The 16,832-nt window shown below is 37.1% G+C and overlaps 1 pseudogene; it reads right to left on the bottom strand.

Annotated features, from left to right (window-relative positions):
* Nucleotides 1-1,251: 1,251 nt before the first annotated feature.
* Nucleotides 1,252-3,492, bottom strand: LOC125931810 (protein SDA1 homolog; annotated as a pseudogene).
* Between the last annotated feature and the right edge of the window lie 13,340 nt (nt 3,493-16,832).

Raw genomic sequence — 16,832 nt, 5'->3', positions numbered from 1 at the left:
TATCTCTATAAGTAAAAAATCAAAGAACTTCAAGGAGTTTAATTTTAGAATAGAAAAACAAAATTTAAATATTCAATCTAAATACATAAATATCAATTTAAATAATTGCTAGCATGGTACTTATGGAAAGCCCAAAATATAACTCATAGAAATATATTCAGCAAAAATAACATGACATTTGCTAACATGTCGAATAACCCATATATGCTTCAACAGAAGATTCAAAGACTCTCTTACATTCCAGGGTTCTCTTATAGACAACTTTCCAGAGTCTGGTTTGTTTTAATAATGACTTTCTATGTAAAAATACAATTTTAAATTGAATGTTAAGCGATACTTCTTAAATTGGTCTTTTTCTAACATAAACATTGTAATGAAAAAACCCCATACTATGTAAATTGATAAGTATTAAGTGGCAGTATGAATCAAAGTAAAATAAAGAAACCTAGCTCAAATTTTATTCAGGCATATTTATCAGGACATCTTATGCCAACATATCCCTGTAGGTCTATTTGCTCCTCATAGTTGCTTTCTTCTAGGAAAAGCTGATGTGATGACTACTTTAAAATTTCCACTTCCCTTTTTCTAGAACAGAAAATTAAAAGCGTTTGAAATACCAGTACTCTTGATACCCACATAGCAAATATTTCATTTTCATTGAAAGGCAAATTCCCTTCCCCTGAAATACATATCTATACATTCTGATCATTTCTCTTGAGCAACTGTTTTTGCTAAGGAATTTTTGTTTTGTTTTGCTTTCAGTTTCAAAGTCTAAGTCAAAAATAACATCGAGCTTACTACTTAATCCCTTGAATTTTTTCAAGAAGAAACAATGACTACCTTAAACTTGGAAAAATAAAGAAATTTTTTACTGATGAGGCTTTCAAAGATACAGCAAAAGTATTCATATGAAGTATCTCATTGGATTCCCACAAAATATGGTGAATTGGGCATATATTACTCCCATGGACCACTTCCATAGATAAAATTGCTTAAAAATATTATAAAATCAGGGAATGACAACAATGCTAATCCTGCTCATTCCTTGTCAAATTACACTGTTTTATTTCTGGATCCAAAAAGGATATAAAGAGATAAACTTAAACCAAATTTACAACTTATAAATGATTTAGGAACTAAAGAAGCATTCATATAAGATTTTGATACACTTCAAATTATCCTCATAGCAATTGAAAGATTAGATATTTTCTTTTTTTTTCTTTTTTTTTTTTTTTTTACTTTGGTACTTTTTAATGTAAACAATCATTCTTGATTAATTTTCAAAATAACGATACAAATGTAGCATTTTTCTTGTAATGGAAAACTTGTTTGGAGGTTACTTCATTCTTTTTCTCTTTTTCAAATGTGCATCTCGTAGTGCCAGCTGCTTTTCTCAGAAGGAACGCTTGTTCTTTGACCGGACATTATGGCTATACTGCACCATCATGAAGTTCTTCTGTTTTTTCTTCTCTTTATTTGTGGAACTAGAAAATGGGTTCATTTTGGTTTTCTTCCTCACAAATTATTTTCGGTCTGTCTTCCCAGCCATTGTCGTTGCTAGTTTTGTCTCCTTGTCAGACTTTGGTATTTTATGAAGGCGTTCAATGTCCCGAAGAGAAAGTAACTCACCCCTGGGCTCCTCATCACTATCTACTTCAATGTGTTTCCTCTTTTGGGCCTTCCCTGGTGCAGCGTCAAGTTCTTTCCTCATTTGGGCCATGCGGATTTTTTGGAAGTCTTCCTGAGTTAAAACTCGTCTAGTGCTAATGGCCGTAGCTTTGGCTCTCCGCTCGTCCATGGGCATGCTGTTGAGCTTCTTGGAGATTTCTTGCTGTTCTTCATCAGAAGAGTGGTGCACATCAACCCACTCACCATCAGCATCTGCCTCCCCACTGAGACTGGTGGTCTCCCACATCTTCATCATTTTCAGCATTCTCTTCTTTTTCAACTTCTAGAACTTCTGCTCCTGGAATGTAATCTTTAGCATCCAATTCTCCATATTCTTTCACTATTGCTTCTATGGAGGCCTCTGTAGGCTTACCCCGGAATTTCTTTTGCAACATCTGAAGATTCAGTGTTCGGAAGAGCTGAATCAAAGTTCTAGCAGACAACATCACATTCTTATCTTTGTGTGTTTTATACTGAGCCAGGTCTTGGAGAAGTTCTTCAGTCATGGCTAGAGGACATCGAGCTGTTATCTCTTTTATAGCATTGATTCCTACTGTCATGACCTCCCCAGAGTTCTTGTCGGTGACAAAATTGTTGGCCACAGTCATGAGCAATGACTGAATGATCTCTGGGGGTACTAAGTGATGAGATGCTTGGGCAGCAAACAGAAGAATCTTTGTTACCTCTCTTTGGTGGGGCTGCAGAAATCTTTGCACAAAGGGATAGAAGTTGAAGAGAAAAAGCTTGTGAATTCCCACCAATCTGGAGATAAGGTTCATGAGCATCATTTTCACCTCAAACCTCTCCTTAGAGCTCTCTAGCTGCATTAGTAGTTTTTCTGCAAAACCTTGGGGATCGTGAATCAAATGAATAGCTGAAAAGTTAAACATCTCTGGTTTTTTCTTCTTTTTTTGTTTCTTAATAACTTTCATAAGCTTTTCCAACTTTTTCTTGTTTTTTGGAACTTTTTTTCCCTGTGTCATATTGCACTAGCAGATCTCTTGCTGTTGGTCCTTCATCCTCAGACTCTGAGTCGCTGTTTTGTTTCTCTTCTTCATCTTTTCCAAGGAAAAATGTCAAAGCAGCAACTAATATCTTAGTGACCTTAGAGAAACACACGGTTATCGCATTGACAGTTTTGGCATCATTTCAGATGTTTCTTCTGTAGAGTTGAATCATCACATCCAAAGATATCTTGGCTGCAGTTGCATTGCCATCTCTTAACATGGTATACATTAAATTCTGCAACACTATGTTCACTTTATTGTTCTTGTGTTTTGCATTTATATTCTTGATATCAGTGACAATATGTGTGTATAAAGTCTTTTGCAGAAGCTTATCATGGCAACGCAGAAGTTCAAAGAAGAGTTCTAGCAAACTTGATGGATTGATGAGATTCTTGTTTCTCAGCAAGATCAAAGCTTTGCAAAATGTCATTCGAAGATCTGGATCCAAGACAGTGTGATTGTAGGAAAGAAGATCTTTCAGCTCTTGAGGAAATTTACTTAAATGTTCTGGATAGCAGTGACCAATCTGTGTCATAAACATCACCAGCTCTGCCAATTCTTTGCTGGGTTTATTTGGTTGTAATTTGAAAATCTCCACATTGGATTTGTAGTGATTATACTGCTGTAGAAACTCCTCGATGTAGGCCGGCGGATCCCACTTGATCAGATTCTGTAACTGCGGCAAGTTGCTGGGCAGCTTGTTATTGTTTCTGTTATACATGCTGGCCACTGACTGGATCCGCCAGGAGCAGTGTTAAGAAACCTCACACCGCCTGCCACCACCAACCGAATCAGCTACAGGTGGGAATCCTGCTTCTGAGTATGACCGGAAATCTAGATATTTTCAATTAAATGGTTGTCTGTGAAAGAATCTAGGAGCACATGGGCCTAGGTTCTACTATGAGTTCTGTGACCTTAGAGAAATTTATTATTTCATTTCTTCATTTGAAAAATGGGTGTAACAGTACCAACCTCAATTAACTATTCTGAAAATTAAATGACAAAGTAAGCGCAGATGAAAACACTTAGGATTATTCTTAAAAGATATTGGAGTCTCAATTCAATATTAGTTCTTCCTTCTGCCACTTCCATGAAAAATAAAAGCTATACAAATGTTAGTTAACTAAACCTTTTAGGGTTTGATGATTTTGAGAACATCTCTGATCATAGTAAGTTGTGAAATTTTTAATAGTTACAGAAATTATGGGTCATTAATCATGAATTACCATTATGAAGAATACAAAATCTTACAAATAGTCAATTTTATAGTATTTTTTTAAATAATGGGCTGACACCTGGGGCTTATTATCATACCATTGTCTGATGAGTTAATTTGGTTTATGGCCCAGATTCCTATGATGAACTTAAAGCATGTGTTCATATGCCAATAAAATTTAAATTGTTGGAGCGCCTGGGTGGTTCAACCGGTAAACGTCCAACTTCAGCTCAGGTCATGATCTCGTGGTCTGTGAGTTTGAGCACTGCGTCAGGCTCTGTGCTGACAGCTCAGAGCCTGGAGTCTGTTTTGGATTCTGTGTCTCCCTCTCTCTTTGACCCTCCCCCGTTCATGCTCTGTCTCTCTCAGTCTCAAAAATAAATAAACATTAAATATATATATATTTATATATATATAATATATATATATTTTATTACATTTTATTTATAATATATATAAATTTATAATATATAAAATATATATATATTTATATATATTTAGATATATATATATAAATTGTCTTGTGCTAATGCAATAAAGCACACTCAAAAGATTTGAGATACACTTGAAATATAATAAAATTATTTCTAATAACTCTCTAAACTTAGATTAAACTCAAATATGTAAATACATGACTGGTATTATAATTAATATTAGCACACAGGAAGTAATAGTTTCTGTGAATAAAAAAATAATTTACCACTCAATTTTACATATATTAATGAAATAAATATTCATATGTTTTTCACAATGGAAAATATTTCTGCATCTAATTCTAGCAGTAAATATATAATGACTTTATTTTTCAAATTTCTCTTTGATTTTACTTTAAAAAATGATAAATAAGAACATTTCCTTACTTTGTAAAGCTTTGATACTGTGTATGCCAGGAAGCTGGATAGAAAGAAGAAAGCTAGAAATTCCTGGGAAAATGATAAATTTTTAGAGAATCAAAATTACAAATATAATAAAGTTCAAATACATCATAAAAGGACAAAATATATCTGCAAATTGATGTTGAATATGATTTTTTGCTATGGTCTGGAAAGAAAAATAAATTAAGATCATAAATCTATACCTATAAGGTTGATTGAAATTTTGTGCAATGTGGGCCTGGGAGTTTGGTTTTTACTCTATGTACGTAGCCTTATTATAAACCTGAACTAAATTCAGAAAGCAAATGAATTAATGAATTATACTGGGCTATACATATGATACTGTTTTTTCATAGATTTTTTTCCCTAGAAATAATTTCTTCACCTGATTTTTATTCCTCTGTAATTTATGTTAAATTAAGAAGAGTAAATCAATCATTGCAGACTTGGAAATCAGCACAAGTTTATACATTCTTTGTAAAACAATTTCAATAACTAGTATCACCTATTTTCATCCCATTCCAACAAACTCACTTATATATAACAGTAATGGGTTCTTTTTTAATTTTTTTAAAAAAAATATTTTTTTAAATTTATTTAATTTTGAGAGAGAGAGACAGAGAGAGAGAGAGAGAGAGAGCATGGATGGGGGAGGGACAGAGAGAGAGAAACACAGAATCTAAAGTAGGATCCAGGCTCTGAGCTGTCAGCACAGGGCTCCAGGCGGGGCTCCAACCCACGAACTGTGGGATCATGACCTGAGCTGAAGTCAGACGCTAAACTGACTGAGCCACTCAGGCTCCCCAGTAATAGTTTCTTATAAGAATTATCTTCAGTTTCCTTCAATAATTAACAGTTTTGAAAAATATTGTGCCCACTGTAGTAACTTTAATCATATGGAATCTAAATTCCAAAATGTAAATCAATTCATATTAGCTAAAATAAGCAGATTTACTAAGAAATAGGGGAGGGCACATTCATTACCTCTGTGTTACAAAGGGAATAAGAATGATATGATGAGCACTTGAGAAAGAAGGATGGAAACATGGTTTTATCTCTGTGACATCATGTTGGTGGTGGCTTTCATTGGAATTGAATGCAGACTAAGGTAGAATGTAGTGTATGATAGTTAAAGTGAAAGTGTTCAGAATACAGTTTACACTTTTAAAATTATTTGTATGATTATCATATTTCTTAAGATATAATTCACACACTATAAAATTTGCCTTTTAAAATGTACATTTTTATTTTTTTAGCATATGCAGAGCTGTGCTATTATCAGCACTATCAAACATCCTCTTTTGGTTATTTTTCAGAATGCTTAGAGTTATTTACCCAGGCTTTTCCTAACTTTTTACAAATTTTAATATACATTATCTTTAGAAACCCTTACTTTAATAGCCATCTGATAGGAGATTTATTGAGACCAACACTATACAATCTTAAGAATGAAATCCCATACATCTTTACATCTTCCCATACAGTTAATGGGAAAGAACATAGATTTGCATATTTGCACTGTATTATACTGTACTAGTAAAGTAAAAATAAAAATATTGTCAACACACATACATGTATCTCAACAATTGATGATATTTCATTTCTAACCATAAATAATAAATACTTAATTACCACATAGGTGTATTTCCCCCAGCTTGGAATACAGATCATGCTATATTTGAAATCATTTCTGAATCATTTATCATAACAAATCATAAAGAAACATTGTCTTTCGAAGTACTGATTCTTTCCTCTTTAGAGGTGTGTGTGTGTGTGTGTGTGTGTGTTTCAAGTTTTTATTTAAATTTTAGTTAACAAAAAGTACAAAATTGGTTTCAGGAGTAGAATTCAGTGATTCATCACTTATAACACCCAGCGCTCATCACAAGCGCCACCCCCCCATACCCATTACTGATTCAGCCTATCCCCTGCACAATTCCCCTCTAGCGACCCTGCTTGTTTTATATAGTCAAGAGTCTCTTATGGTTTGCCTCCCTCTCTTTTATTTTCTTCCACGATGTTCATCTTTTTGCTTCTTAAATCCACATATGAATGAAATCATATGGTATTTTGTCTTTTTCTGACTAATTTCACTTAGCACAATATACTCTAGCTCCATCCACATCATTGCAACTGGCAAGATTTCATACTTTTTGATAGCTGAGTAATATTCATATATATATATATATATATATATATATATACCATTTCTTTATCCAACATCAGTTGATTGACATTTGGGTTCTTTCCATATTTAACATCAGTTGATGGACGTTTGGGCTCTTTCCATACTTTGACTATTGTTGATAATGTTGCTATAAATATTGGGGTGCATGTGCTCCTTCAAGTCAGTATGTGTGTATCCTTTGGGTAAATTCCTAGTAGTGTAATTGCTGGATCATAGGGTAGTTCCATGTTTACTTTTTTAAGTAAACTCCATACTCTTATCTAGAGTGGCTGCACTGGTTTGCATTCCCACCCACAGTGCAAGAGGGTTCCCCATACTCCACATCCTCGCCAACATCTGTTATTAATTTTAGCCATGTTGATTCTTGTGAAGTGATATCTCCTTGTAGTTTTGATTTGTATTTCCCTGATGATCAGTGATGCTGAACATCTTTTCATGTGTCTGTTGGCCATCTGTAGGGGCAGATTTTTTATTTATACTCTTGGTAAAATTAACCTCCTAAAGCACAATTCTGACTTTTCAACACCCAAATTATATGTGTCAACAGAATTTCTTTATCTGGTGTCCAAGACCCAAAATAACAATTCAAATTTTATTCCAACTACTCTATTTCATACATTTAACCCCAAAATTGAGTAATTTGATGTATATCTTGGTAAACCATAAGTTCCCTGTGTATATGCCTTTAGTCTTTTTTTCTGATGACCCACTGTCTAAACGACCTTTGAACAACCTGCTCAAGTACCACCTGCACTAGAAATCATTCCCTTGCCTGAATAGATCTCTCCTCCTGAGGTCTCCTATGGCTTAGATTATCTCCATTCTGGAATCAGTGAGTTTCTCCCTTAATTTACAATTATCTGCCTATATTTTTCATTTCCCTTGATTTGACTATGAGTTTCCTAAGGACATTCACCAGGTATACATTATATTTCCTAGAGCTTCAGGACCCTATTAACTCATTGAAATAGTTATTCATGCCTAACTAATATTATAGAACACAAAGGTCAAGAAAACAATGTTGTAATTTTAGAAAGAGCATTATCAGTTTTATCAAGATTTAATTTAAAAACTTGTCTTTCTTGGTAGTCGCTAATTATGAACTTAGAAATCATGTAAAATTCTCTCTAGAAACCTCTTCTGTAATTCAGGGAAATAAATAACAGGGATGAGAGGGCTGAGAACATATGACTATATAGATGTGGCATGCACATTATTTGATGCAAATAAAGGATTCCCAAAGCAACTCATCTTCTTACTGATGCTTTGAATTTTAGCTCCATCATACTTACATTAATCAGAAAACAATATAGTAGTGACTCTTAACTAACTCAAAAGACATTTCTCTTAATAACAAGAATTCATAAGTTGAGTCTGGACCTTAGGTTGTTAATAACACACTTAATATTTAAGATTTAAAACCTCAGAAGAATACATGCAAACATAGCTGTGAGCAGGTAGGTAACCTACATGCAGAAATAGCAACAACAGCAACAACAACAACAATTACAAGAAAATCCTATGTAATCAAAATATACAAGGTGAGTAAAAACAGAAACAATGTTTGATGCTAATATTTTATGCATTTAAAAGTTCCATACATTTATGCTTTATAAATATGTGCTTAGGTAAGTCAGAGAAAGACAAATACTATATGTCTTCATTCATGTGTGGAATTTAGAAACGAACAAAAAGACAAAAAAGAAAAAAGAAAAAACACTTTTTAATACAGATGGCAAAGTTCTGGCTTCCAGAGGGGAGATTGGTTGGGGATGGATGAAATAGATAAAGATTAAGAGTACACTTACCATAATGGGCACTGAATAATGTATAAAACTGTTGGATCATTACACTGTATGCCTGAAACTAATATAACACTGTATATTAATTATACTTCAATAAAAATGTTTATGCTTACTTACCAATATAATAAAGTTATGAAAAAGTTTTTCCCTATTACCTATATAATTAATTATGTATCAATAAATCCAGAAGTCTCTTTGTAAAATTTGTTACAATGTATGTGCATTAAATATGCAGACATATGATCTCACTATTTGGAAAAAAATGGATATGGTTAAAGTTATAAAACATTTGACAAATCCTCTAAACAAATAGAGGAAAGCAAATCAAAACAAAAACAAATCCTCTAAACAACAGTAAATATATTCATCCCAATTCAGCTTTGTTGGTGAAAGTTAGTAGACAGCATAGACATCAGAATTACCATATCAGTGGAGAAGGCAAGATGATAGAGTAGTAGGTAGACCCTATGTTTCTTCATCCCTCAATTACAGCCAAATAGATATTGGATTATTCTGAACACCCAGGAAATCAATCTGAGGACTGAAAGATGGACTGCACATCTAGAGAGAGAAAAGCGGCCACATCGTGGAAGGTCAGATCTGTGGAAAGTTGGTTTGGGAATGGGAAAAATTGTGGTGCTGCAGAGGGGAGGAGCCCTAATCATGGAAGGAGGAGGAAGGGAGAAAGAGAGAAAGAGTGAAAGCATGCGGGGGATTGCACAAGAAAAAAATCTTCTCCCAAACCATTGACTGGGAAAAAAAGAGGGGTTGATTATCTCAAGTATTTACAAGCATCTGAGCTCAAAGTCTGAAGTGTTAGAAGTCTGTGCCAGTGCCAGGGTCAGACCCAGTAGGCTTAGCAGGTATCATGTGGGGAAGGAGGGAAGAGGCCCAGTGCCAAAAAAGTGGTCTGAGGATGCCCTGGAAGAAACTTCTCCTTTTCTTGGAATGTATTTGGGAGAGGTGGCACTGCCTCTCAGGGGAAAAAGAAATAGCAGGTGACATTGAATGGTCCCATTAATTAGCATAGCAGCAGTCACCTGCTGAAGGCAGTTGCCTAGAAGCAAGCTTTTGTCTGCACTTTACCATAGAATCCCTGCCCCTGTGCAGTCATGTGACTGATTTTCTTGGACGAAGCAGCACCAGCCACAGTGCAGTGAGATGCTCTCCCACAGGATCAATGTGGCTTCTTGCAGGGATGGAGTCCTAAAATTTGGAGTGTGAAGCCCAACCATGCACATTAGATAAAACACAGGGGTATTATACTGCCAGAAAGAGGACAGTTCAGATGCAGACAGGGTGAAGACAAGGTTCTGATGGAAGCCTTGGACACAGAAGGGGAGATTGTTCTTCTGTGAGAGCTTCCTGAACTGCAGCAGGAATGGTATCACCTGTCCCAGAATGAGAAGACAGGGTGATGCCATTTCCCCCCCACCCGTCAGCATGGACAGACTTCAGTGAATAACACAGTGCTCCGACTGGAGAATGGAGCTGCTTACAAGATCCACCTTACTGTACCCTGCAGGTGCACCCTTACTAGGGCAAGTCAGACTGAGAACTAGCACAGCAGGCACCTCCCCCAGAAGACCAGCACAACCCCTGATGCAAGCACAAAGTCTACTGATCATAAAGTGCTACAAAGCTTCAGCTCTAGGGAAAATAAGATTCAGCCTTTTCTAACAAGTACACCAAACACACCTACTTAATTCTTGCCACACAGTGGACCAGATCCAAATGGTCCACTGCAGGTAAGGAGAAACTGCAGAGGACTGATATGAGGGCAAGAGCCAGAGCACAACAGCAGAGTGCACATAGCATGCACAAAAAAAACAAAATTTCCTGAAGTGCCAGGGCCTGGCACTGGGTATATGAGTATAGAAGAGTATATGATCTCTTCTTAATACAGCCATTACTCTCAAAAGCAGGAAATGTAACAGGTTTTCCTAACACACAGTAGACAGAGGCCTAGGCAAAATGACAAGATGGAGAAATCCATCCCAAAATGTTCCAGAATTCATTATACTTACATATATGGGTTAAAAAAAAGCTTAGGGTGGAAAATCACTGCCACAGGGAAAAAGCACCCAAGGTTGGTTAGTGAGATTTTATAATGGGATCATAAGTAACTTGTCATATCACCTACAGAAAACTACTTTCCATCTGGCACCAATATTCTTTGATCATAAACTCCACTTGCCCTCCAGACCCTTTGCTTCTTGCACACACAACTTAATGATTACTATCAGATTGTTTTCTTCACGTTCACCATGTGTGTAAGATCTTGAGAGCTCAATAAATATGAGGCAAAACCACTGCTCAGGGTACTTGTCTCTTCCCAGACATTAGCATCTCTTGTTTTCATCTCTGCTTCTGCTCTCTTGATGGACAAGAAAGAACTCCAGACTCATACTCCGTGACACCAAAAGAAAGAATTACAAGAAGTCACGACCAAGGATCTAATCAAAACAGATATAAGTAAGATGCCTGAACCAGAACTTAAAACAACAATCATAAGGATACTAGTTGTGCTTGAGAAAGCGTAGAAAAAATTAAGAAACACTTAATGTAGAGATAAAAGATCAAAAACTAGTCAGGCCAAAATACAAAATGCTATAACTGAGATGCAAAACCGACTGGCTGTATTGACATGGATGGATGAAGCAGAAGAATGAATCAGTGATATAGAACAAATAGTTATGGAAAATAATGAAACTGATAAGAAAAGGGACAGAAAAATATTGGATAACAAATGTTGATGTAGGGAACTCAATGATTCCATAAAGCATAATAATATTTGTATCATAGGAGTCTCAGCAGAAGAAGGAAGGGAAAAAGAGGCAGAAGATTTATATGAGCAAAATATAGATAAAAATTTCCCTAATCTAGGAAAGGAAACAGAAAACAAAATCGAAGATGCACAGAGCATTCCCATCAAAATCAACAAAAAACTAGCTAAAACCAAGACATTTGGTAGTAAAATTTACAAAATATACAGAAAAGAAAAGAATCCTAAAAGTAGCAAGGGGAAAAAAAGTTCTTAAAGTTACAAAGGAAGAAAATTCAGGTTCATAGCAGATCTGTCCACAGAAACATGGCAGGCCAGAAGGGAGTGACATGATATACTCAACATGATGAATGGACAAAATATGCAGCCAAGAAAACTCTATCCAGCAAGGTTGTCATTCGAATAGAAGGAGAGAAGAAGGCTTTTCCAGGGAAACAAAAACTAAAGAGATTTATTACCATTATACCAGACATCCAAGAAATATTAAAAGGCAATCACTGAGAGGGAGAAAAAGACCAAAAACAACAAAGACTACAAAGGAACAGAGAATACCACCAAGAAGACCAACATTACAGTTAAAACAATGGCACTAAATTCGTGCCTATCAATAATCACTCTGAATGTAAATGGACTAAGTACTCCAATAAAAAGACATAGGGAATTGCAATGGGGGGAAAAAAAAACAAGACCCATCTATATGCTGCCTATAAGTAAATATTCAAACCTAAAGACACCTGAAGATGGAAAGAAAGAGGATGGAAAACCATCTATCATGTTAATGGATGTCAAAAGAGAGCTTATTAACCATATTTATATTAGATAAACCAGGTTTTACAACAAAGACTATAATAAGAGGTGAAGATCTAACAAGTGTAAATGTTCATGCCCACAACTTGAAAGCACCTGCATATATAAATCAGTTAATAACAAAGATATAAAAACTCATTGATAATAATACAATAATACTAGGAAACTTTAATGAACACTTACAACAATGGATAGATCATCTAAACAGAAAATCAATAAGGAAAAATTGGCCATGAATGACACACTGGACCAGATGTACTTAACAGATATATTCAGAACATTGCACTCTAAAGCAGCAGAATATACGTTCTTTTTGAGTGCACATGGAACATTCTCTAGAATAGATCACATACTGGGTCACAAATCAGCCTCAACAAGTACACAAAGACTGAGATCATACCATGCATATTTTCAGACCACAACTCAATGAAACTTGAAGTCAGTCACAAGAAAGAGTTGGAAAGACCACATATACATGAAGGTCAGAGAACATTCTACAACGGAATGAATGGGGTAAACAGGAAATTAAAAAATAAATAAAAAAGTACATGGAAGCAGTTGAAAATGGAAACATGACAGTCCTAAACTTTTGGAAGAACAAAGGAAGGCCTAAGAGGAAAGTTTATCGCATTACAAGCCTACCTCAAGAATAAGAAGGAGATCGTCAGAAGATGGCGGCATAAGAGGACGCTGGGCTCACCGCGCCTCCTGCTGATCACTTAGATTCCACCTACACCTGCCTAAATAACCCAGAAAACCACCAGAGGATTAGCAGAACGGAGTCTCCTGAGCCAAGCGCAGACGAGAGGCCCACGAAAGAGGGTAGGAAGGGTGGCGAGGCGGTGCGCGCTCCACGGAAGGGCGGGAGGGAGCCGGGGCTGAGGGGCAGCCTGCTGGACAAGCAGAGCCCCCGAGTCTGGCTTGCAAAAGCAGAGGGACGGACCAAGTGTGTTCCCACAGCAAACGCGACTTAGCATCTGGGAGGTCATAAGTTAACAGCTCTGCTCAGAAAGCGGGAAGGCTGGAAGACAAAGGGAGGGAGAGTTGCTGAGCCCCGGGATGACAGAGCTCAGTTTGGCGGGGAACAAAGGCGCTCGCCAGCGCCATTTCCCTCGCCCATCCCCCAGCCAAAATCCCAAAGGGAACCAGTTCCTGCCAGGGAACTTATCGCTCCGCCCAAACACCAAACACTGTGCTTCTGCGGAGCGACCCCTCCGGCAGCAGATCTGACTCCCTCCCGCTGCCACAGGGCCCCTCCTGAAGTGGATCACCAAAGGAGAAGTGAGCTAAGCCTGCCCCTCCTGACCCCGTGCACCTTGCCTACCCACCCCAACTAATACGCCAGATCCCAGCACCACAAGCCTGGCAGTGTGCAAGTAGCCCAGATGGGCCACGCCACCCCACAGTGAATCCCGCCCCTAGGAGAGGGGAAGAGAAGGCACACACCACTCTGACTGTGGCCCCAGCAGTGGGCTGGGGGCAGACATCAGGTCTGACTGCGGCCCCGCCCACCAACCCCAGTTATACACCACAGCACAGGGGAAGTGCCCTGCAGGTCCCCACGACTCCAAGGACTATCCAAAATGACCAAACAGAAGAATTCCCCTCAAAAGAATCTCCAGGAAATAACAACAGCTAATGAACTGATCAAAAAGGATTTCAATAATATAACAGAAAGTGAATTTAGAAGAAGAGTCATAAAATTAATCGCTGGGCTTGAAAACAGTATAGAGGACAGCAGAGAATCTCTTGCTACAGAGATCAAGGGACTAAGGAACAGTCAGAAGGAGCTGAAAAACGCTTTAAATGAGATGCAAAATAAAATGGAAACGACCACGGCTCGAACTGAAGAGGCAGAGGAGAGAATAGGTGAACTAGAAGATAAAATTATGGAAAAAGAGGAAGCTGAGAAAAAGATAAAAAAATCCAGGAGTATGAGAGGAAAATTAGAGAACTAAGTGATACACTAAAAAGAAATAATATACGGATAATTGTTATCCCAGAGGAGGAAGAGAGAGGGAAAGGTGCTGAAGGTGTAATTGAAGAAATAATAGCTGAGAACTTCCCTGAACTGGGGAAGGAAAGAGGCATTGAAATCCAAGAGGCACAGAGAACTCCCTTCAGACGTAACTTGAATCGATCTTCTGCACGACATATCATAGTGAAATTGGAAAAATACAAGCATAAAGAGAAAATTCTGAAAGCAGCAAGGGATAAACGTGCCCTAACATATAAAGGGAGACCTATAAGACTTGTGACTGATCTCTCTTTTGAAACTTGGCAGGCCAGAAAGGCATGGAAGGAGATCTTCAATGTGATGAACAGAAAAAATATGCAGCTGAGAATCCTTTATCCAGCAAGTCTGTCATTTAGAATAGAAGGAGAGATAAAGGTCTTCCCACACAAATAAAACCTGAAGGAATTCGTCACCACTAAACCAGCCCTACAAGAGATCCTAAGGGGAATCCTGTGAGACAAATTACCAGAGACATCGCTACAAGCATAAAACATACAGACATCACAATGACTCTAAACACGTATCTTTCTATAATAACACAGGATGTAAACAAACTAAATGCGCCAACCAAAAGACATAGGGTATCTGAATGGATAAAAAAAACAACACCCATCTATTTGCTCTCTACAAGAGACTCATTTTAGACCTGAGGACACCTTTATATTGAGAGTGAGGGGATGGAGAACTATTTATCATGCTACTGGAAGCCAAAAGAAAGCTGGAGTAGCCCTACTTATATCAGACAAACTAGACTTTAGATTAAAGGCTGTAACAAGAGATGAAGAAGGGCATTATATAATAATTACAAGGTCTATCCATCAGGAAGAGCTAACAGTTATAAATATCTATGCACCGAATACGGGAGCCCCCAAATGTATAAAACAATTACTCATAAACATAAGCAACCTTATTGATAAGAATGTGGTAATTGCAGGGGACTTTAACACTCCACTTACAGAAATGGATAGATCATAGAGACACACGGTCAATAAAGAAACAAGGGCCCTGAATGATACATTGGATCAGATGGACTTGACAGATATATTTAGAACTCTGCATCCCAAAGCAACAGAATATACGTTCTTCTCGAGTACACATGGAATATTCTCCAAGATAGATCACACACTGGGTCACAAAACAGCCCTTCAAAAGTATACAAGAATTGAAATCATACCATGCATACTTTCAGACCACAATGCTATGAAGCTTGAAATCAACCACAGGAAAAAGTCTGGAAAACCTCCAAAAGCATGGAGGTTAAAGAACACCCTACTAAAGAATAAGTGGGTCAACCAGGCAATTAGAGAAGAAATCAAAAAATATATGGAAACAAACGAAAATGAAAATACAACAATCCAAACGCTTTGGGATGCAGCGAAGGCAGTCCTGAGAGGAAAATACATTGCAATCCAGGCCTATCTCAAGAAACAAGAAAAATCCCAAATACAAAATCTAACAGCACACCTAAAGGAAATAGAAGCAGAACATCAAAGACAGCCTAAACCCAGCAGAAGAAGAGAAATAATAAAGATCAGAGCAGAAATAAACAATATAGAATCTAAAAAAACTGTAGAGCAGATCAACGAAACCAAGAGTTGGTTTTTTGAAAAAATAAACAAAATTGACAAACCTCTAGCCAGGCTTCTCAAAAAGAAAAGGGAGATGACCCAAATAGATAAAATCATGAATGAAAATGGAATTATTGCAACCAATCCCTCAGAGATACAATTATCAGGGAATACTATGAAAAATTATATGCCAACAAACTGGACAACCTGGAAGAAATGGACAAATTCCTAAACACCCACACGCTTCCAAAACTCAATCAGGAGGAAATAGAAAGCTTGAACAGACCCATAACCAGCGAAGAAATTGATTGGCTTATCAAAAATCTCCCAACAAATAAGAGTCCAGGACCAGATGGCTTCCCAGGGGAGTTCTACCAGACGTTCAAAGCAGAAATAATACCTATCCTTCTCAAGCTATTCCAAAAAATAGAAAGGGAAGGAAAACTTCCAGACTCATTCTATGAAGCCAGTATTACTTTGATTCCTAAACCAGACAGAGACCCAGTAAAAAAAGAGAACTACAGGCCAATATCCCTGATGAATATGGATGCAAAAATTCTCAATAAGATACTAGCAAATCGAATTCAACAGCATATAAAAGGAATTATTCACCATGATCAAGTGGGATTCATTCCTGGGATGCAGGGCTGGTTCAACATTCGCAAATCAATCAATGTGATACATCACATTAATCAAAGTAAAGATAAGAACCATATGATCCTGTCAATCGATGCAGAAAAGGCCTTTGACAAAATCCAGCACCCTTTCTTAATAAAAACCCTTGAGAATGTCCGGATAGAAGGAACATACTTAAACATCATAAAAGCCATTTACGAAAAGCTCACAGCTAACATCATCCTCAATGGGGAAAAACTGAGAGCTTTTTCCCTGAAATC

This window comes from Panthera uncia, chromosome X (assembly GCF_023721935.1).
Source record: "Panthera uncia isolate 11264 chromosome X, Puncia_PCG_1.0, whole genome shotgun sequence".
NCBI lineage: Eukaryota > Metazoa > Chordata > Mammalia > Carnivora > Felidae > Panthera > Panthera uncia.
The sequence above is the reverse complement of the archived record's forward strand: the minus strand, read 5'-3'. Positions and strand labels throughout refer to the sequence as shown.